Source organism: Mus caroli, unplaced genomic scaffold, assembly GCF_978045245.1.
Source record: "Mus caroli unplaced genomic scaffold, Mus_caroli_1 scaffold_15, whole genome shotgun sequence".
Classification (NCBI taxonomy): domain Eukaryota; kingdom Metazoa; phylum Chordata; class Mammalia; order Rodentia; family Muridae; genus Mus; species Mus caroli.
Window position 1 is genome coordinate 55,245,066 of NW_028227270.1, and position 23,515 is coordinate 55,268,580.

The following is a 23,515-nucleotide window of genomic DNA, read 5'->3' on the forward strand; positions in this document are numbered from 1 at the left end:
ACTCAGGCTGGTTTCTGCTTCCCTAACTAATGCAGTCTCAGGTCCCGCGCAATTGGATTGGAGCAGAAGCTGTGCTCCCCTCACCAGAAGTCTTAAGATCCTGTGGCAGGTGTTGTGGGCAGTTGGCGAGTGTCAGCAGACCCTGCGCCCCAGCTGCTCAGGTGCTTTTCTGACCGGAAGAGGGTTGTGGCCCTGTGTGGGCCGGATTTCTCTCTCCCCAACCAGAGCAGTCTCAGGTCCCGCGTGATTGGACTGGAGCAGAAGCTGTGTTCCACTCACCAGCAGTCCCAAGATCCTGCGGCGGGGGTCGTGGGTAGCTGGCGGGTGTCAGGCAACCCTGCGCTCCCGCTACCCTCCATACTCTAATTCTTATACCTGCAGAGGTTAGGCACCTAGTAAGTAACTATAGGGGCAGGAGAGGATATACCAGTGAAGGGGAAATAGCATATATTGTTATAGAGATACAGGGGGAGGCGAGAGAGGATTAAACAGGGTAGGGGAAAGGAGGGAATACAGGGAAGGTCAATTAATACTGAGGGGCATTTACAGGCCTATATGGAAACCTGCTACTGAAGAAGATTCCTAAAATATATGTGAACTAAAAACTGAGCCATTAAATAGTGGAGAAGACAATGCCATAACTTTTGGTTTCAAAGTTATAACGCATGGTTTAAAAGAGGAAGGAAGAAAGGAGATGCTGATTACAGGTATCAGGAGATTGGGGAAAGAAAAAAAAAATGAGGAAAAGTAAGGGAGGGACAAGTCTGAGGATCCAGTGGCCCGAAATCCCAGTCCCCACCCATAGCCCAGCCCTTGGAGCAAGAGTGAAGATTTAGATCAGTTTTGTATAAGAGTTTTTAAAAAATCAAATCACAACAAAGTTGAATTGGCTTCTTTTGAGCCTTTGGGATATGTCTATTACTTTGGCCAGTCCCACCTCTTCACCAGCCGGTTTTGGCTCCTCTAGGCCTTCGCCTGCCCCAGTCTGGCATTTCTACGGAGTGTGAACACAAAGAGTGAGGCGCTTCACGGTCTGGCCCATGTGACCATCCAGACTCAGTAAGCTAAGTGCAGGGCTCCCAGGGCAGTGAGGGGTGAGAGGGGCAAGACTCTGCCCAGGCCGTCCTCATATTGGACAGGGCAACAGATGGCCTGTCCCAAGAGCTCTCCCTCCCTTTCTCCTCCACCCCAACTCAGGTGGAGGGAGAGAGAGCAGCTGTCACCAGAGCCTATGTTGGTGAAGGTTTCGGCTCAGCACCAATTGGACATCAGCAGTGAACCTTGAGGGCACCCAGCATTGGAAGAAGGTTGAGAAGGGCTGTGTCACTGGGGTCACTGAACCAGGATTTGATGGGGATGGCATTGTCTGGGTGGCTCCTGTAAGCCCCAGGGGAATTATCTAGGATCAAGATACTGGAAAGGTCACTGTAGACCACAGAGAGGTCTTTGATGTAGCTGCCCAACTCCAAAATGCAGTGCTGTCTGTAGTGGCCTAGTTGGCCACCACTTGGAAGAGAGGTCCCTTGGTATTGCAACCTTTTTGTTTGTTTGTTTGTTTTGTTTTGTTTTGTTTTTTTCGAGGCAGGGTTTCTCTTTGTAGTCCTGGCTGTCCTGGAACTCACTCTGTAGACCAGGCTGGCCTCGAACTCAGAAATCTGCCTGCCTCTGCCTCCCGAGTGTGGGATTAAAGCATGTGCCACGGTATTGCAAACTTTATATGCCCCAGTACAGGGGAACGCCAGGGCCAAGAAGTGAGAGTGGGTGGGTAGGGGAGCATGGTCGGGGGAGGGTATAGGGAACTTTCGGGATAGCATTTGAAATGTAAATAAAGAAAATATCTTAAAAAAAAAAAAAAAAAGAATGCCTCTGCTGAACCGGGCGTGGTGGCACACGCCTTTAATCTCAGCACTCGGGAGGCAGAGGCAGCACTGGAAAGAGAGGCCCATTGGACACACAAACTCTATATGCCCCAGTACAGGGGAACGCCAGGGCCAAAAAAAAAAAAAAAAAAAAAAAAAAATGGGAATGGGTGGGTAGAGAAGTGGGGGGTGGGAGGGTATGGGGGACTTTTGGGATAGCATTGGAAATGTAATTGAGGAAAATACGTAATAAAAAAATATTAAAAATTAAAAAAAAAAGAAAAAAAAGGAGGTAGAGGCAGGCAGATTTCTGAGTTCGAGGCCAGCCTGGTCTACAAAGTGAGTTCCAGGACAGCCAGGGCTATACAGAGAAACCCTGTCTCAAAAAGCAAAACCAAAACAAACCAAAACAAAAACAAACAAAACAAAAACAATCAAAAAAGACTGCTTTTGCTATCGTCCAGTTTATCTGCCACAGCAGAGCCATAAATTTCCATGCTTGCTGTGAACACGACAAGCTCATATCACTGGTTTACCACATCTAAGGAGAAATCCACATGGAGTCTCTTATGTACAAAAAAACCAGATAGGATGTTTGTCTATTACCACCTTGACGATGACATCGGGAGGTGTTCCAGGTCTCACTGTAGGCCTCAGGACCCCATCGTGGTGAGAGTGAATCAGGGTTTCATCCATATCCACACCAGGATCTTCCTCTTCACCTGGGCTAGTCGATTCCCAGACAAAGGAGATAACGGAAGGATATCCTACTGAACAGTTCGATACTGAATTACCGTGAGGATCTGCCTCCGCAAAAGGTAAATACGGCGAAGGCCACAAACGTACGGCCCAGCTCTGCCAGCCCTCTGGGGGCAGCCCCCGCCGCAGGGAGGGGTAACGGCCCATAGAAGAGGCTGCAGAGATGAGCACCGAATGGGTGGCTCAGAAAGCCACCCCCAGTAAAGGGAAAGCCCAGCGGAACCGGGAAATGGGGGACTGGCATGGGCAGCCCACGGAGGCCCACATGAACAGGAAGTGGCACCAAGGACTTCAAGTGGGCTGCAGGCAGAAACAGGTCACGCTAGGACAGGGTTCTCTGAGACCAGGAGAGAAGGGCATGGAGAATTGGAGGAGGGGGACGTGGGGGAGCGACAATAACATATCTTATGCTACTAAGTAAAACTTCCAGTGCCAGTAATGGGTTACATCTAATTGAGCCACTGGCCAAAATGACCCCCATAGAACGTTCCAAAGTAGCTCAAGCCAATACTATTTGTTGCTCGCCACAAACTGAGGTAAGCCTCATTTCTTGAAGACAGCACTTAAACATCTCATTGAAGATGAAAAAGTTGGGCTGGTGCCTAATAAGAGGTTTCACTTCTACTGATTAACATTCATCTAGTACTAACTATTAGATGAAGAACTAGAAGATACTCTGAATGCTACCAGAAGAGAACGGAAATCATCAACATAACTAATTAGCCTGTGATCTACAACAGTGCCATGTCTGTGAGAGATGCTGGTGCAATAGTGTCATGGGTGTTTTAGAATTAACTAGCCACTCTGATTAGATTTAAAGCCCACTGTCACTGCTAGGGTGGCCAAGAACTTAAGGCTTGATAGGTCATGGCCGTAGGGGAAAACCAAACACTACTGTTCTGCTAAAGAAACAGCAATAACATGATTCCTAAAAACATTTGCTGCAACCATAGCTCAGTGCCTCACTCATTCATCACTAGAGCAGTGTCTTGCAGTCGATGGCAATTAACACAAAGACCCACCAGCAGATAATATCTACAGAGTTAGAGATATTTGAGTACTCAGTCCTAAATGGGATGTCTCCATCGAACACTCCCCTTAGGACTCTGGGAATTATGCAGAAGAGGAGATGGAAAGATTTATCTGACTGCAATTTGTACTTCCTTGCAAAGGAAAAATTGCTCTTCTCCAATGGAGTCTCATTGGGTATATGAACCACATTTCAAGACAGGCCCCAGGTTTAGAGTATATGGACAACACAAAACAAACTCAAGGATATTTTTTGTAGACTTCTTGTCTTATACAGCTTTATATTTGGACATTGTTTGTTTTATTTGTCTTATGCTTGTATATTTTCAATTCTGAAATATTCATTTGTGAGAAATTCTTAAAGGATTAAAAATATTACATATAAAAATTTGAATAGACTTTCAGTTATCCCTTCTTATTCTTTTTCTACCCTGCCTTTCTGTCACTCACTCAATCTTTCTTGATCCATTATTACATATTTTTTCCCATTGACTAGCTTTCATAGTGCTAGAAGATGCTATGTGTGCTACGGGGGAGGAAAAGTAATAATCAGACTTACCCAGGTATGAAATCTGCAAGCTACAATAATGACAGGTCTGACAAAAGGCCCACTGGTGCAATAGTGGCACAAATATAAAATTAACTAACCACCAGCTATTTAGATTTAATGCCTGCTCCACAAGACAGAACCATTAAGAGGACTAAAACCTGAGGCTAGGTAGGTCATAAACCTTAGAGGAGAACCTATTGATATTGTTCTGCTAAATGGACATACTATTAAATTGATTTCCAGTGATTTATTTTTATACCAATAGATTAGTGCACCTCTCAACACTATTGACAGAAGTTTCCTTTTTTTCAGTAGATGATTAACGGTGACCCACAACTGGTCAATAGTCACAAAATAAAAGATTGTGAAGTGATCAGCCCCAAGTAGGACATCTGTATCATACCATCTCCTCACAAAAAGGCTCAGGTATCATGGCAGAAGAATAGATAGAAAGATTATAAAAGCCAGTGGCAGTGGATGAATACAACAAAATAGTATTTTCCAGACACAACAGGCAGTTTAACACATAAACCAATAGCAGCTGTGAGTGAATGCATACTACCTGCACAAGATAAATCCATACAGAGTAGCAGCATAGAGAGAGGATGGAGGTAGGCAGGAAATCCCACCCCTAGCTGAGAAGTTACTGGTAGCACTAAGTAGAAATTATGGGTTTTAAGAAAGGGAGAGAGTCATGTTAAATTGGGAGAGAATGATAGCAGGGATAAATAGCTTTATTGGTAAAAAATGTGTGGTGGTTTGAATGAGAATGGTCCTCATAGGCTCATATGACTGAAAACTTGGTCTCTAGTTGTTGAAATTGTTTAGGGAGGATTAGGAGGTGTGGTCTTATTGGAGGACCTGTGTCACTAGTGGTAGGTTAGCCTACAGGTTCAGAGGTTTAGTCCATTATCATCATAGCAGAGAGCATGTCAGCATGCATGTAGACAAGGTGCTAGAGGAGGTAAGAGTTCTACATTTTGATCTGAAGGCAGCAAGGAGAATGGAATTTCACATTGGGCAGAGCTTAAGCACAGGAGTCCTTAAAGCCATTCCTCACAGTGACAAGGCCATAACTACTCCAATAAGGCCACACCTCTTTATAGTGCCATTCCCTGTGAGTCAAGCATTCAAACACATCTATAGGGCCAAACATACTCACACTACCACAGCAAGCTGCCTGGTTCCTTAGTTTACTTTAAGGATTATGTAATTGTCTATCAACCCTGCTGAATAAGGCATTTTACATTTAAATTTCAGCTTTCTATTTCTGCTAACCTGAGATGGAGAGGGAAAGACTTCAACAAGATGAGGTTTGTAGTTTTTGAAAAATAATACCCAGTGTGGTCAAGGAAGTTACTTTCTCATGTTTAATGGCTTTGACTCTTGGCTGTTCAAAAGCACTTGTGGGGAAACTGTTCATAAGTGACTTGCTATGGTGACAATAAGCTCTGTCTTTGCTAAAGAATCAGGAATAATTAGCATTGAGTCCAGCCTCACAGTTCCCTTCTTGATTGCCTTACTGATTTTTAACTAAAATACTGAGAGACATTCTATAGAGTTGGATGTCTGAGTATGCTCATACACTAGTGCCAATGTTCCAATGCAAAATTAAAGCTATCCTGATAAGCACACTTTAGTTTCATTTACTATAATGAAATATCTGAAAATCAACTTACAAAGATTTATTTTGGCTTACAGGTTTGGATGTTTCATCACAGTTGTTTGTCTTATAGTGAGGTAGCATACCAGGGTGAGTGTGTGCAGCAACAATATTCATTTTATAGCAGGAGTAAAACAAGGAGACAAAGAAAGAAAAGGAGATGAAGGACAGAAAGATAGATGGGGAGGCTCTATCCCCAAATGTCAAGTATCTTTTTCAAAAGAACAACTCCGAATTCAGAAAACCTCCCATTAGGCTCTACCTATTGAAAGTTCTAGCCCAGCTCCATAGCACCATCCTAGAGCACAAATAATTTTTAAATTTAATTTTATTATTATTTACTTATTCACTTTATATCTCACTCATTGCCCCGTCCTTGTCACCCCCTCCCACAATTGTGGTTCCCCCCACCTTTCTTCCCTTCTCTTCTGAGCAGGCGTGTCCCTCATGGGTATTCCTCCCATCCCTCCAGTGCCAGCACATCAAGTCTCTGCAAGGCTAGGCACATCTTCTCCCAATGAGGCCAGACAAGCAGCCCAGTTAACAAAACGCCCCAAACACGTACAGGCAACAACTTTTGGGATAGCCCCTGCTCCAGTTGTTTTGGACCTACATGAAGACCAAGCTGCACATCTACTACATATGTGTGGGGAGGCCTAGGCTCAGCCCATGTATGTTCTTTAGTTGGTGGTTCAGTCACTGAGAGCCCCAAGGGTCCAGGTTAGTTAACTCTGTTGGTCTTTCTGTGGAGTTTCTATCCCCTCTAAGGCCCACAGTCCTTCCTGATACTCTTCCATAAGAGTCCCCAATCCATTCACTGTTTGGCTATGGGTGTCTACACCTGTCTGAGTCAGCTGTTGGGTACAGCCTCTCAGAAGACAGCCATCATAGACTCCTGTCTGCAAGCATAACAGAATATCATTAATAGTGTTAGGGATTGGTGCTTGCCCATGGGATGGGTCTCAAGTTGGGCCAGATATTGGATGACATTCAGTTTCTACTCCATCCCCCTTATCTGCATTTCTTGTAGAGAGGATAAATTTTGAGTCAAAAGTTTTGTGGGTGTATTACAGGGCTCCCAATGGAGAAGCTAGAGAAAGTACCCAAGGAGCTAAAGGGATCTGCAACCCTATTGTTGGAACAACATGATGTACTAACCAGAACCCCGGAGCTCTTGTCTCTAGCTGCATATGTATCGAAAGATGGCCTAGTCGGCCATCAATGGAAAGAGAGGCCCATTGGACTTGCAAACTTTATATGCCCCAATATAGGGGAATGCCAGGGCCAAAAGAATGGGAATGGGTGGGTAGGGAAGTGGGGGGCGCTATGGGGGACTCTTGGGATAGTATTGGAAATGTAATTGAGGAAAATATGTAATAAAAATATTAAAAAAAATAAATAAAAAAAAATGTTCAGCATCCTTAATCATCATAGAAATGCAAATCAAAACATCCCTGAGATTCCATCTCACACCAGTCAGAATGGCTAAGATCAAAAATTCAGGTGACAGCAGATGTTGGCGAGGATGTGGAGAAAGAGGAACACTCCTCCATTGTTGGTGGGATTACAAGCTTGTACAACCACTCTGAAAATCAGTCTGGAGGTTTCTCAGAAAATTGGACATAGTACTACCGGAGAATCCCGCAATACCTCTCCTGGGCATACTAATCCTATATCCAATAGAGGATTTGTATATCTAAAATATACAAAGAAATCAAGAAGTTGGACTCCAGAGGACCAAATAACTTTTTAAAAATGGGGTACAGTGCTAAGCAAAAAATTCTCAACTAAGGAATACCAAATGGCTGAGAAGGACCTAAAGAAATGTTCAGCATCCTTAGTTATCAGGGAAATGCAAATCCAAACATCCCTGAGATTCCACCTCACACCAGTCAGAATGTTTAAGATCAAAAACTCAGGTGACAGCAGATGCTGTCAAGAATTTGAAGAAAGAGGAACATTCCTCCATTGATGGTAGGATTGCATACTGGTACAACCACTCTGGAAATCAGATTGGCAGTTCCTCAGAAATGTGGACATAGTACTACGGGAGGACCCAGCTATAAGAAGACTCCTACGTATATACCCAGAAGATGCGCCAACATTTAATAAGGGCACATGCTCCACTATGTTCATAGAAGCCTTATTTATAATAGCTAGAAATTGGAAAGCACCCAGATGTCCTTCAACACAGAAATGGATACAAAAAATGTGGTATATTTACACAATGGAGTACCACTCAGCTCTTATAAATGATGAATCCATGAAGTTCTTAGGCAAATGGATGGAGCCAGAAACTATCATCCTGAGTGAAGTAACCCAGTCACAAAAGAACACAAATGATATGCACTCACTGATAAGTGGATATTAGCCGAAAAGTTCGAATACCCAAGATACAATTCACAGATCACATGAAGCTCATGGAGAAGGAAGACCAAAGTGTGGTTACTTGGGTCCTTCTTAGAAGGTGGATCAAAATACCCATGGGAGGAGATACAAAGACAATGTTTGGAGCAGAAACTGATGGAAAGGCCATCCACACACTGTCCCACCTGGAGATCAATCCCATATACAGTTACCAAACCCAAACACTATTGTGGATTCCAACAATTGCTTGCTGACAGGAGCCTGATATAGGTGTCTCCTGAGAGGCTCTGCTAGTTCCTGACAAATACAGATGTGGATGCTTACAACTATGCATTGGACTGAGCACAGGGTCTCCAATGGAGGAGCTAAAGAAAGGACCCAAGGAGCTGAAGGGGTTTGTAGCTCCAAAGGAGGAACAACAGTATGAACCAATCAGTATCCCCGGAGCTCCCAAGGACTAAACCATCAACCAAAGTGTACACATGGAGGGCCCATGGCTCCAGCTTCATATATAGCAGATATGGCCTTATGGAACATCAAAGAGAGGAGAGGCCCTTGGTCTTGTGAAGGGCCCCAGTGTAGGGGAATGCCAGGACAGGGAAGCAGGGGTGGGTTGGTTAATGAGCAAGGGGATAGGGGAGGGGATAGGGAGGTTTTCAGAGGGGAAATGATGAAAGAGGATAAAATTTGAAATGTAAATAAAGAAAATATCTAATTAAAAAGAAAGAAAAAAATGCAACTAGGAAAGTTAGCTCCCAAATGCTTTTGAGGAAATAAAAAACATTCAAGAATATTTTATGGGCTAATTGATAACCTATTGTAACTATAACCTTATTTTATCTATGCTTATAGGTTTTTGGGGGGTACAAGCATTATTGTCTTTACAGAGAGAAGTATCAGATTTGTTTTAATTCCTGAATATCAGAAGATATGAAAATATTGTCTTGTTTGCATAATATTTAGAAAAGAAAAAACAAAACAACATAAAAAGAAACTTTAATGTCCTTAAGATCATTATTTTACAATTATGTTATGACCAGATGGGCTGAAACAACATATTTTATATGACAGGATACGTAGAGACACTGGAAAATTCCCAATTATACATAACCTTTACTTAAAAAAAAAAAAAAAAAGTTTTGTGGGTAGATTGGTGTCTCTATCGCTCCACTGGGGGTTCCTGCCTGGCTACAGGAGGTGGCCTCTTCATGTTCCATATCCCCAATGCTTTGAGTCACAGCTAAGGATATTCACACTGATTCTTGGGGAGACCTTATCCCAGGTCTCTTTCTCATCCTGGAGATGCCTCCTACATCCCCAGTACTTCAATTGCAGATTTCCATTTATTCTCATGGCTTTCTGGCAATTCTTCCTGTCCCTCTGCACACCTGGTCCTGATTCCTCCCATTCAACTCCTCATCTCCTCTCTCACCCAGTTCCCTACCCCAATCTGCCTCTTATGATTATTTTATTCCCTTTTCTAAGTGAGATTTAAGTATTCTTACTTGGACTTTCCTTCTTGTTTAGCTTCTTTGTGTCTGTGTAGTACAGTATGGATATCCAGTATTTTATGGTTAATATTAACTTATAGGTGAGTACATACCATGTATGTCCTTTTGGGACTGGGTTACCTCACCCAGGATGATATTCTCAAGATCCATCCATTTGACTACAAAATTCATGATGTCTTTGCTTTTAATAGCTGAATAGTGTTCTATTGTGTAGATGTACCACATTTTCTTTATCCATTCTTTGGTTGAGGGACATCTAGACTGTTTCCAGCTTCTGGCTATTATGAATAAAGCTGCTGTGAACATAGTTGGCATGTATCTTTGTGGGATGGTGGAGTATCTTTTGGGTATATGGCCAGGAGTTGTATAGCTGGTCTTGAGGTAGAACAATTACAAGTTTCATGAGAAACCATCAAGTTGATTTCCAAAGTGGTAGTACAACTTTGTACTTCCATAAACAATGAAGGAGTGTTTTCCTTGCTCCAAATCCCTGCCAACATGTGCTGTCGTTTGAGTTTTTTATTTTAGCTATTCTGAAAGATGGAACATCAGAGTTGTTTTGATTTGCATTTCCCTGATGACCAAGAACTTTAACTATTTCTTTAAATGTTTCTCAGCTATTTGAGAGTCCACTGTTGAGAATCCTCTGTTTAGCTATGTGCCCCATTTTTTAATTGGGTTATTTGGGTTGTTGGTGCTTCTGCCTCTTGAGTACTAGTATTAAAGCTCAAACTATCATGCCTGGACTAATAATAACTTCCTTATTGTCTTTTGTTCTACTGGGTTGATATGTAGACACATGTCTTTGCTTTGTTTGGTCTCCTATATTTTTCTGAATTTTGTTGTTAGAAAGAACACTCATCAGTGGCACAGAGGCTTTTTGTATTTTGCAGTTCTTGGTCTACCTTATGAAAACTCCTTGAATCACAATTTAAATGTAATGGCTAGAGATCAGATAATGAGCCTGTGGTTTGGTTTTATTTTTGACAGAGCAGAAATACAGGTAGCCTAAGCATGATTTACAAATTTTGTTCAAACTATCTTTTAAATAAATTGTCAATTATATTTTTAACTCTAAAGAATCGTAAAGCCATAAGAAACATTAATTTTAAAGCACATGTTTCCATAGATTTTGTATTAAAAGAATAAAAATTATGTAATAATAAACCCTGGGGACAACCTAACGACCCAAGATCAACTCCTGGAATTCACATTGTGTAAACTACCAACTGACTTTCACTAGTTATCTGCGGGCCCCTATGTGCCTGCCCCTGCACATAATTAGATTATTATTGTTATTATTATTTTTAAAGTCTCAGTCCAAACACATGGATTGTAATTAGAATCAAAGACGTTGAGTCCCAGAGTTTGTTCATGGGCACCCAGTTTGACACAGTTAAAATCTCAAATTATATAACCGTTATGTGAATCCTGGCTCATAAAATGTTTTAGCCATTAGATATTTATAAATAACTTAGCTCATGCAATCACACTTTCTTTTTGGTAAAAAAGAACGGACAGTTTCTCCTTCAGAAATGTTGAGAGAGAACAAGTATGTAAGATTCAAAGTAAAACTATACTTACTTTTTGGTGACATCCATGATCTTATTTTTCTTTCCATGTTGCTCCCGTCTCCAAGCTGTGCACGTCCTTGCCCCTTGCTTCATACAGCTCTGTTCTCACTAAAAGCTCAGTTTTCAAGAACATCTTCATTCTTTATCTTAATGTCTTTGGTCATATTTATTTTCTTTTCTTAGCCTGATAATAGTGACACACATTTCTTTTTTCCTCTCCTGGAACATGCAGACTTCATCTAGCTTGTATAGCCTGCTATTTCTGAAATATAGATATTCCAACCTTGTAAACCTAACACCTTCAGTGTAGAAAATTACTACTAACTTAAAGCACTAAGGCTCAGCCATAACATGAGAAATAAAATTCTTTTATTAAATTCGTGTTTAAAGATACATTAGATAAGGACTGGAGAGATGGCTCGTTGGTTAAGAATGTGCACTGCTGCCGATTTGTCTTATTGACAATGAACATCGATAGGTCCCATTTCCCAATTGTTGATCTTAGAGCCTGAGATATTGGTGTTCTGTTTGGGAAATTCCTGTACCTATGCATTCAAGGTCGTTTCCCATTTTCTCTTCTATTAGATTTAGTGTATCTGGTTTTACATTGAGGTCCTTGATCCACTTGTATCTGAGATTTGTGCAGGGTGATAAATATGGATCTATTTTCATTCTTCTACACGTAGACATCCAGTTAGACCAGCATCATTTGAAGATGCATTCTTTTTTCCATTGTATGATTTTGTTTCTTTACCTAAACTCAAGTGTGCATAGGTGTGGGCACTTCAATTCGATTCCATTTATCACGTGTCTGTTTATGTATCAATACCATCTAGTTTTATCACTATTACTCTGCAGTATAACTTGAGATCAGTGATAGTGGTTTCTCCCAAAATTTAGAACACAAACCTTTAATACAGGATCTCTAGAATAAATTTCAGGTTTGAGCTCTTTTACTTTAGAACTTATGTTTATGTCATGCATATACATTTTCCAAGTTTTGCTTTCCACTGTTTTTTTTAGAATAAGTTTATAATTTTTGAAGGTTCTTGAGCTTGTATAATTACGTAAATCAAAGTAATCACTAAATGAATATACATCTAATTTCATAACTTTGATTTTCATATACTTTTAAGTAAAGATATAATGTTTATAAGTGTTTTGACTACCTATATGTATGTGTACCACGTGTGTGATTGTGGAGGTCAGAAGAGGGCATTAGATCCTTTTTAATTTACAGATGGTTGTGAGTTGCCATGTGGGTGCCAAGACCAAACCCAAGTCTTATGCAAGAAAAGCAAGTGCTCTGAACCACTGAGCCATCTCACCAGTCCCAATTATCTTTATAATGGTTTTATAGCAATAGCTTGGGTTGTTTGGGATTCCTGTGGGGCTTCTTTGGCCAACAATTCAATTGGTCGTGACCCAATCCCCATACTGGATGTTTCATTTGGTCACAAGAGATGTCCAGTTGAGATGTCCTATCTCCCCGCATTGTGATTTCATTTAGATTGCCTTCATATATGTAAATATTTAAGGAAGTTTTTAATATGTTTTGTCCATACTACTCCTCAAATACTCCTTAATTTTAGCTGTTTCTCCCTATCTTCCCTCCCATAAAACCCTGTCTGCTCTCCCTTCCCACTTGATCCTCCAATTCCAGCTCCTCTTATAACTATTTTATTTCCTGTTCTTATTGATATCTGTTTTCTCTAGTCCTTTATACCTGCCCTCTGTAGTTTTGAAACTTGTTTATCATTGACTTAACTGCTAATATCCACATATAAGTGAATACATACCATATTCATTTTTCTGAGTCTAGAATACCTCAATTGGGATGACTTTTTTTTTCTAGTTTCATTGATTTGACTACAAACTTCATGATGTCATTTTTTTAATGGCTGAGTAATACTCCATTGTGTAAATGTACCACTCTTCTTTTGAGGTACATCTAGGTTGGTTTTAATTTCTGGTTATTATGAATAGAGCAACAGTGAACATGGTTGAGCAAGTCTTTGTGGTAGGATGGAGCATTCTTGGTATAGCTGGATTTTGAGGTAGATCAATTCTCAACTTCCTGAGGCACTGCCACCCTGATTTTCATGGTGGCTGTATGAATTTACATTTCCACCAAAAATGGATGCATATTCCTATCGTTCATACTCACCAGCATGAGCTATCACTTGTTTTGCTGATCTTAGCCATTCTAACAGGTGTAGGATGAAATCTCAAAATAGTTTTGATTTGCGTTTTCCTGATGGCTAAGGATGCTAAAGATTTCAAGTGTTTCTCAGTTATTTGAGTTTTTTCATGGGTTTGCACCAGGTCCTCTGAGTATATATTATGGCTTCCAGCTTAGTGTTTTAATAGTATTCTTGAGTGTGCTAACAACTGGGTCTCTGAAACTTGTGTGTTCCCTTGGGCTCTTTTGCTTCTGTTGGTTTATCTTGTTCAACTTCAGTGTGATGGCTTCTGTTTTGTCTTGTATTTTTTATATTTTAAAAATGAATAAATGAGTAAAAGTCTAGCCAAATGAGGTAAGAATTTATAGCTGAACTTATACCTGCTGAGAGAGGAAAAATCAATTTTCTCTAACAGAATGAGACAGGGTATATCAATCATCCAGGACAGACATCATAGTCTGTAGTTAACCAACATTTAATGGACTCCATAGGGCTTTTTGTTGTTCTTTTGGGTTTTTTTTTGTAGTTGTTTTTAAAGGGAGTTGTTTTATTTATTTATTTATTTTGGTTGTATTGAGTTTTTGTTTTGGGGAAAAAATTTAAAATTGAGTGGTTAGGGAGTGGAGAGGATCAGGAAGGACTTGGGGAAGGGGAAATACATGACAAAATATATTAATATTTAAAAACTGTTTTGAAGAAGAAAAATATAATAAAAGAGAAAACTTAAAAAATACACAATGTCGCTTTTTGGGGGGGGTATAATTTCCCTCCTTGTGTTGGGAGTACCCTCATAGAAGCAGAGGGGGAGGGATGAGATAGGGGGCTTACAGAGGGGAAACCAGGAAGAAGGATAAAATTTGAAATGTTAATAAATAAAATAATCAATACAAATAAATAAATGAAATGGACACAATGCAATACTTTGAGAATTTTTAGAAACTATGGCTTGAGTGTAAAATGTTCCTCTCAGGCTCATCTGTTTGAATATTAGGCTTCCAACTGGTGACACTGTCAGAGGAAGTTGTGTAAACCTTGAGACCAGAGTTCTGAAGCATGCAGGTACCAGCTGCCACCTAGGGGAAAGAAACACTTAGCTCCTCCTGCTTATCTGTGACTCTGATGACCTCTGAATACAACTTATGCTGATTATGGACTAGAGCAATTTATTTCAATGTGGTGTGGAAGGGCTAGATATGAAACTGCCTGTGGTAGGGAAACTGCCTGCTCACTCCTTATTAGGCAGAGGACATGGACAAGTTGGCTTCCTTTATCTTGGTTTCCTCATTGTCATGTGTCATTCATTACCTTAGACACCTGGATATATGACAAACATAACTAACTGAATCTGAAGAGAGAAAAGATGATGGAAAGCTTATGACAGCAGAAGCAAAACACACACACACACACACACACATTTCCAGATACACACACATATATACAAAAATACACACAGACACATACAGATACACACACATACAAACATATACTCAGATACATACATATACACAGTTATATACATAGACACATAAACACACACACACACATAAACACAAATATATGCACACACAGACACAGATATATACATATGCACACAATTATATACATAGACATACATATATACAAACATACACACAGACATATACATATACACATATGCACAGTTATATACATAGACACACAAACACACACATAAACACAAATATATGCACGCACAGACACAAGCACATACATGTAAACATGCACATATACAGACATGCAGAAACACACACAAATACAATGCAGTCACACATATACACACACATACACAAATACCTACACAGGCACATAGATACACATATGTACATATACATACATAAACACACACTCTCACATACATATGTACAACTACAGAAAGAGTAGACTCCTTATATATATATATATATATATATATAGTAGCTGTCTTCAGAAACACCAGAAGAGGTCATCAGATCTCATTACAGATGGTTGTGAGTCATCATGTGGTTGCTGGGATTTGAACTCATGACCTCTACAAGAGCAGTCAGTGTTCTTAACTGCTGAGTCATTTCTCCAGTCCAAGTAGACTCCTTTTTAACAGCAGTTTCCCCTTTGAATAAACATTTAAAAAAAGTAATGGCATTCGTATATGTGTGAATGTGTATGTCTCTGAGTCTATATACATTTATTTGGCTCCCCCCTTTTTTGTTTGGTTTATTTTATTGTATTTATTATTGGTCCTTAGACGTCTGTTTTCTAATGAGAGACAGAAAGGGTATGGAGCCAGATGGAAGGGGATGTGAAAAGGAACTGGGAGGAGTTGGGGAGAGGGGAAACTGTAATCAGTTATGAAAAAAGCCTGTTTTCCAAAAAATTAATGAGTTGAATCCTATATAGAAGATATATTTTCAGTTATAGAATATTATACCCTTTGCCCCCTAGTGCTAAGGAGGAACTCCAGAGCCTCACACATGCTAGGCAAGGACTCACTTTACTGAGCCACAACCATGACCCTGTTTGTCATTCACGAGTTTCATTAACAGTTTTGGTAAAAAGGGTTCAATACTTCTGCAAGTACAAAAGAGCTGGGTGCTCAAAAAGCAGCTGAGAGCTCCCAAAGCACCTGGGCAATCCCAAAGCAGCTGTGTGTTCACAAATGTACCTTTTATTATAAGCTTATAGAAATTGCTACACACCACCCAACAGCTGATCAATTCTTAATATGTCCCTGTCACTGTGAAACTAAATGTGATGTATGCTCGGTGACATTTTGTCTAAAAGCAGAGTCAAGATGCAGGCAAGACAATGGACCTAATTGAAATTTCACAGTATGGGACATCTATTAAAAAGGTAACTGCTTTCAGAATCACTTGGTAACATGAGTCATGTTGCAAAGCTTTTCATAATACATTGGAATACTAAAAAAATAAAATCAGTAGAAGCAGGACTGGAGAGATGGCTCAGTGCTTAAGTGTCTGCTCTTCCAGAGGCCCTGAGTTCAAATCCCAGCAACTACATGGTGGCTCACAACCATCTGTAATGGGATTCGATGCCCTCTTCTGGTGTGTCAGTGGCAGGATGCTCATATACGTTAAATAAATGTAAATAAAATAAATTAAATTGAATGTTGATTAAAAAATAAAACAGTAGAAGCAGCAAAGAATGTCAGCAAATGATTAAATGGGGTTTTCCAGATCTCATCTCCTCAAACACTTCAGTTGCAACAAATACCTGTATACATAAATAACCATCATAAGAGCTAAGAAATACAGGTGAAACACTGAAATGAGTGTGGGACAGAAATAAGAAAGGATATCCTGTAGAGGGCAGGAAGACAGTTTTTCATCATTCATGTTCCCCTCCCCCAGCACAGCACTGAGACATACTTTGTATGAATGAAGGAGAGAGAAATGAACCCTGCATTTTACTAAAATCCTTATCCGCTATCTGGTGTCAAGTCAAATTCACCACAGGGTCTCAGACTGCAAGCTCACCCTAATGGGCTGAGGTTTCAGACAGCCTCCATGAATCCATGATCTGAGAATTCAGGGCCTAGGCCAACCCTATTAGATACTGGTCACAAACCAGCCTCCACCAACCCACTCTTGGTCAACTATTGTAGATTAAGCTATAATCTGGTCCTTACGGCCTCAGGCCTTCCCTGTTGTCTCCAACTCATTCTCATAAATTAACTTGTACAGGTTCTAACACTTAGACAAAGTTCATTTTGATAATGAAAATCTCAGTCAGAGTGGTATATTTGTACAGTGCTTTTAATCTCCACAGTGGCTCAGTGAGGAGGTGAACCTAACGAGGGTTTATTTACTCTGGGGTGTGAACTTATAATTATGTTTTATATTACTGGAAAGAATATGGGAACTCTTTTTAAAATTCAAAGGAGCGGAGGACCACAGAGGCAGACAGCTTCTGGGACAGGCGGGAGCCACAGAGCCGCTGAGGTAGCACCCTTTTGGGGCCGCACACATCCGGCACCCTCCCAGCCGGAGGACAGTGACCTGCCCTGCAGGGAGCGCCATCTTGGCTCCGGGACTCCGCCGAACTTAGTCTGTACAGGTAAGACTGAGGACCACAGAGGCAGACAGCTTCTGGGACAGGCGGGAGCCACAGAGCCGCTGAGGCAGCACCCTTTTGGGGCCACAGACATCCGGCACCCTCCTAGCTGGAAGACAGTGGTCTGCCCTGCACAGGAGCCCTCTGCCTCAGGAGCAGGGAGCACATCTTGGATCCAGGACTCCACTGAACTTAGGAAGTTAGTCTGCACAGCTGAGAGTGTGCACCACAGAAGCCTACAGCTTCTGTGACCTGCCAAAGCAACACAGCATCTGGGAAAGGTCCTGTTTTCCTTCCGCCTTCTTCTTCGGCCAGGAGGAGGTCCAAACGCCAGATATCTGTACACCTTCCCTTTAAGAGGAAAGCTTGTCAGCAGGGAGTGCTCTAACCACTGAAACTCAGAGGAGAGAGCCTGTCTCCCAGGTCTGCTGACAGACGATACTCAGAATCACCAGAAGAACAACCTCTGAACAGAGACAACTATAACAACTCCAGAGATTACCAGATGGCGAGAGGTAAACGTAAGAATCTTACTAACAGAAACCAAGACCACTCACCATCATCAGGACCCAGCACTCCCACTTCGCCCAGTCCAGGGCACCCCAACACACCTGAAAAACTAGACCTGGATTTAAAAGCATATCTCATGATGATGGTAGAGGACATCAAGAAGGACTTTAAAGAACTACAGGAGAACATGGCTAAAGAGTTACAAGTCCTTAAAGAAAAACAGGAAAACACAACCAAACTGGTAGAAGTCCTTAAAGAGAAACAGGAAAACACATCCAATCAGATGATGGAAATGAACAAAACCATACTAGACCTAAAAAGGGAAGTAGACACAATAAAGAAAACCCAAAATGAGGCAACACTGGAGATAGAAACCCTAGGAAAGAAATCTGGAACCATAGATGCAAGCATCAGCAACAGAATACAAGAGATGGAAGAGAGAATCTCAGGTGCAGAAGATTCCATAGAGAACATCGGCACAACAATCAAGGAAAATGGAAAATGCAAAAAGATCCTAACTCAAAACATCCAGGAAATACAGGACACAATGAGAAGACCAAACCTACGGATAATAGGAGTGGATGAGAATGAAGATTTTCAACTCAAAGGACCAGCAAACATCTTCAACAAAATTATAGAAGAAAACTTCCCAAATCTAAAGAAAGAGATGCCCATGAACATACAAGAAGCCTACAGAACTCCAAATAGGCTGGACCAGAAAAGAAATACCTCCCGACACATAATAATCAGAACAACAAATGCACTAAATAAAGATAGAATACTAAAAGCAGTAAGAGAAAAAGGCCAAGTAACATATAAAGGCAAGCCTATCAGAATTACACCAGATTTTTCACCAGAGACTATGAAAGCCAGAAGATCCTGGACAGATGTTATACAGACACTAAAAGAACACAAATTCCAGCCCAGGCTACTATACCCAGCCAAACTCTCAATTAACATAGATGGAGAAACCAAAGTATTCCACGACAAAACCAAATTCACACATTATCGCTCCACGAATCCAGCCCTTCAAAGGATAATAACAGAAAAAAACCAATACAAGGACAGGAACCACGCCCTAGAAACAACAAGAAGGTAATCCCTCAACAAACCTAAAAGAAGACAGCCACAAGAACAAAATGCCAACTTTAACAACAAAAATAACAGGAAACAACAATTACTTTTCCTTAATATCTCTTAATATCAATGGACTCAACTCCCCGATAAAAAGACATAGACTAACAAACTGGCTACACAAACAAGACCCAAAATTTTGCTGCTTACAAGAAACTCATCTCAGAGAAAAAGATAGACACTACCTCAGAATGAAAGGCTGGAAAACAATTTTCCAAGCAAATGGTGTGAAGAAACAAGCTGGAGTAGCCATTCTAATATCAGATAAGATTGACTTCCAACCCAAAGTCATCAAAAAAGACAGGGAGGGGCACTTCATACTCATCAAAGGTAAAATCCTCCAAGAGGAACTATCAATCCTGAATATCTATGCTCCAAATACAAAGGCAGCCTCATTCATTAAAGAAACTTTAGTAAATCTCAAAGCACACATTGCACCTCATACAATAATAGTGGGAGACTTCAACACACCACTTTCACCAATGGACAGATCATGGAAACAGAAACTAAACAGGGACACAGTGAAACTAACAGAAGTTATGGATCAAATGGATCTGGCAGATATCTACAGAACATTTTACCCTAAAACAAAAGGATACACCTTCTTCTCAGCACCTCATGGTACCTTCTCCAAAATTGACCATGTAATTGGGCACAAAACAGGACTCAACAGATACAAAAACATTGAAATTGTCCCATGCATCCTATCAGATCACCATGGACTAAGGCTGATCATCAATAACAAAATAAATAATAGAAAGCCAACATTCACGTGGAAACTGAACAACACTCTTCTCAATGATACCTTGGTCAAGGAAGAAATAAAGAAAGAAATCAAGGACTTTTTAGAGTTCAATGAAAATGAAGCCACAACATACCCAAATTTATGGGACGCAATGAAAGCATTTCTAAGAGGAAAACTCATAGCTCTGAGTGCCTCCAAAAAGAAACTAGAAAGAGCACACATTAGCAGCTTGACAACACACCTAAAAGCACTAGAACAAAAGGAAGCAAATTCACCCAAGAGGAGTAGACGGCAGGAAATAATCAAACTCAGGGGCGAAATCAATCAAGTGGAAACAAGAAGAACTATTCAAAGAATCAACCAATCAAGGAGCTGGTTCTTTGAGAAAATCAACAAGATAGATAAACCCTTAGCCAGACTAACTAGAGGGCACAGGGAAAGTATTCTAATTAACAAAATCAGAAATGAAAAAGGAGACATAACAACAGATCCTGAAGACATCCAAAACACCATCAGATCCTTCTACCAAAGGCTATACTCAACAAAACTGGAGAACCTGGATGAAATGGAGAAGTTCCTAGACAGATACCAGGTACCAAAGTTGAACCAAGATCAGGTTAATGATCTAAACAACCCTATATCCCCCAAAGAAATAGAAGCAGTCATTAATAGTCTCCCAACCAAAAAAAGCCCAGGACCAGATGGGTTTAGTGCAGAGTTCTATCAGACCTTCAAAGAAGATCTAATCCCAGTTCTTCACAAACTATTCCACAAAATAGAAACAGAAGGTACTCTACCCAACTCATTCTATGAAGCCACAATTACTCTGATACCTAAACCACAAAAAGACCCAACAAAGATAGAAAACTTCAGACCAATATCCCTTATGAATATTGATGCAAAAATACTCAATAAAGTTCTTGCTAACCGAATCCAAGAACACATCAAAACAATCATCCATCCTGACCAAGTAGGTTTCATCCCAGGGATGCAGGGATGGTTCAATATACGGAAATCCATCAACGTAATCCAGTATATAAACAAACTCAAAGACAAAAACCACATGGTCATCTCGTTAGATGAGAAAAAGCATTTGACAAGATCCAATACCCATTCATGATAAAAGTCTTGGAAAGATCAGGAATTCAAGGCCCATACCTAAACATGATAAAAGCAATCTACAGCAAACCAGTAGCCAACATCAAAGTAAATGGTGAGAAGCTTGAAGCAATCCCTCTAAAATCAGGGACTAGACAAGGCTGTCCACTTTCTCCATACCTATTCAACATAGTACTTGAAGTCCTAGCCAGAGCAATTCGACAACAAAAGGAGATCAAAGGGATACAAATTGGAAAAGATGAAGTCAAAATATCACTTTTTGCAGATGATATGATAGTATATATAAGTGACCCTAAAAATTCCACCAGAGAACTCCTAAGCCTGATAAACAGCTTCGGTGAAGTAGCTGGATATAAAATTAACTCAAACAAATCAATGGCCTTTCTCTACACAAAGAATAAACAGGCTGAGAAAGAAATTAGGGAAACAACACCCTTCTCAATAGTCACAAATAATATAAAATATCTTGGCGTGACTCTAACTAAGGAAGTGAAAGATCTGTATAATAAGAACTTCAAGTCTCTGAAGAAAGAAATTCTAGAAGATCTCAGAAGATGGAAAGATCTTCCATGCTCATAGATTGGCCGGATCAACATTTTAAAAATGGCTATCTTGCCAAAAGCAATCTACAGATTCAATGCAATCCCCATCAAAATTCCAACTCAATTCTTCAACGAATTAGAAAGTGCAATCTGCAAATTCATCTGGAATAACAAAAAACCTAGGATAGCAAAAACTCTTCTCAAGGATAAAAGAACCTCTGGTGGAATCACCATGCCAGACCTAAAGCTTTACTACAGAGCAATTGTGATAAAAACGGCATGGCACTGGTATAGTGACAGACAAATAGACCAATGGAATAGAATTGAAGACCCAGAAATGAACCCACACACCTATGGTCACTTGATCTTCGACAAGGGAGCTAAAAACATCCAGTGGAAGAAAGACAGCATTTTCAACAAATGGTGCTGGCACAACTGGTTGTTATCATGTAGAAGAATGCGAATCGATCCATTCCTATCTCCTTGTACTAAGGTCAAGTCTAAGTGGATCAAGGAACTTCACATAAAACCAGAGACACTGAAACTTATAGAGGAGAAAGTGGGGAAAAGCCTTGAAGATATGGGCACAGGGGAAAAATTCTTGAATAGAACAGCAATGGCTTGTGCTGTAATATCGAGAATTGACAAGTGGGACCTCATGAAACTGCAAAGCTTCTGCAAGGCAAAAGACACCATCAATAAGACAAAAAAACCACCTACAGATTGGGAAAGGATCTTTACCTATCCTAAATCAGATAAGGGTCTAATATCCAATATATATAAGGAACTCAAGAAGGTGGACTCCAGAAAGTCAAATAACACCATTAAAAAATGGGGCTCAGAATTGAACAAAGAATTCTCACCTGAAGAATACCAAATGGCAGAGAAGCACCTGAAAAAATGTTCAACATCCTTAATCATCAGGGAAATGCAAATCAAAACAACCCTGAGATTCCACCTCACACCAGTCAGAATGGCTAAGATCAAAAATCCAGGTGACAGCAGATGCTGGCGGGGATGTGGAGAAAGAGGAACACTCCTCCATTGTTGGTGGGATTGCAAGCTTGTACAACCACTCTGGAAATCAGTCTGGCGGTTCCTCAGAAAATTGGACATAGTACTACCGGAGGATCCAGCAATACCTCTCCTGGGCATATATCCAGAAGATGTCCCAACCGGTAAGAAGGACACATGCTCCACTATGTTCATAGCAGCCCTATTTATAATAGCCAGAAGCTGGAAAGAACCCAGATGTCCCTCAACAGAGGAATGGATACAGAAATTATGGTACATTTACACAATGGAGTACTACTCAGCTATTAAAAAGAATGAATTTATGAAATTCCTAGCCAAATGGATGGACCTGGAGGGCATCATCTTGAGTGAGGTAACACAATCACAAAGGAACTCACACAATATGTATTCACTGATAAGTGGATATTAGCCCAAAACTTAGGATACCCAAGATATAAGATACAATTTGCTAAACGCATGAAACTCAAGAAGAATGAAGACCAAAATGTGGACACTGTGCCCCTTCTTAGAATTGGGAACAAAACACCCAGGGAAGGAGTTACAGAGACAAAGTTCGGAGCTGTGATGAAAGGATGGACCATCTAGAGACTGCCGTATCCAGGGATCCATCCCATAATCAGCATCTAAACGCTGACACCATTGCATACACTAGCAAGATTTTGCTGAAAGGACCCAAAGATAGCTGTCTCTTGTGAGACTATGCAGGGGCCTAGCAAACACAGGAGTGGATGCTCACAGTCAGCTATTGGATGTATCACAGGGCTCCCAATGGAGAAGCTAGAGAAAGTACCCAAGGAGCTAAAGGGATCTGCAACCCTATTGTTGGAACAACATGATGAACTAACCAGTACCCCGGAGCTCTTGTCTCTA

The 23,515-nt window shown here is 40.6% G+C and overlaps 1 pseudogene; it reads right to left on the reverse strand.

The window, feature by feature from the left end:
* Positions 1-1,219: 1,219 nt before the first annotated feature.
* Positions 1,220-11,339, reverse strand: LOC110307734 (CTD nuclear envelope phosphatase 1 pseudogene; annotated as a pseudogene).
* Positions 11,340-23,515: the final 12,176 nt, after the last annotated feature.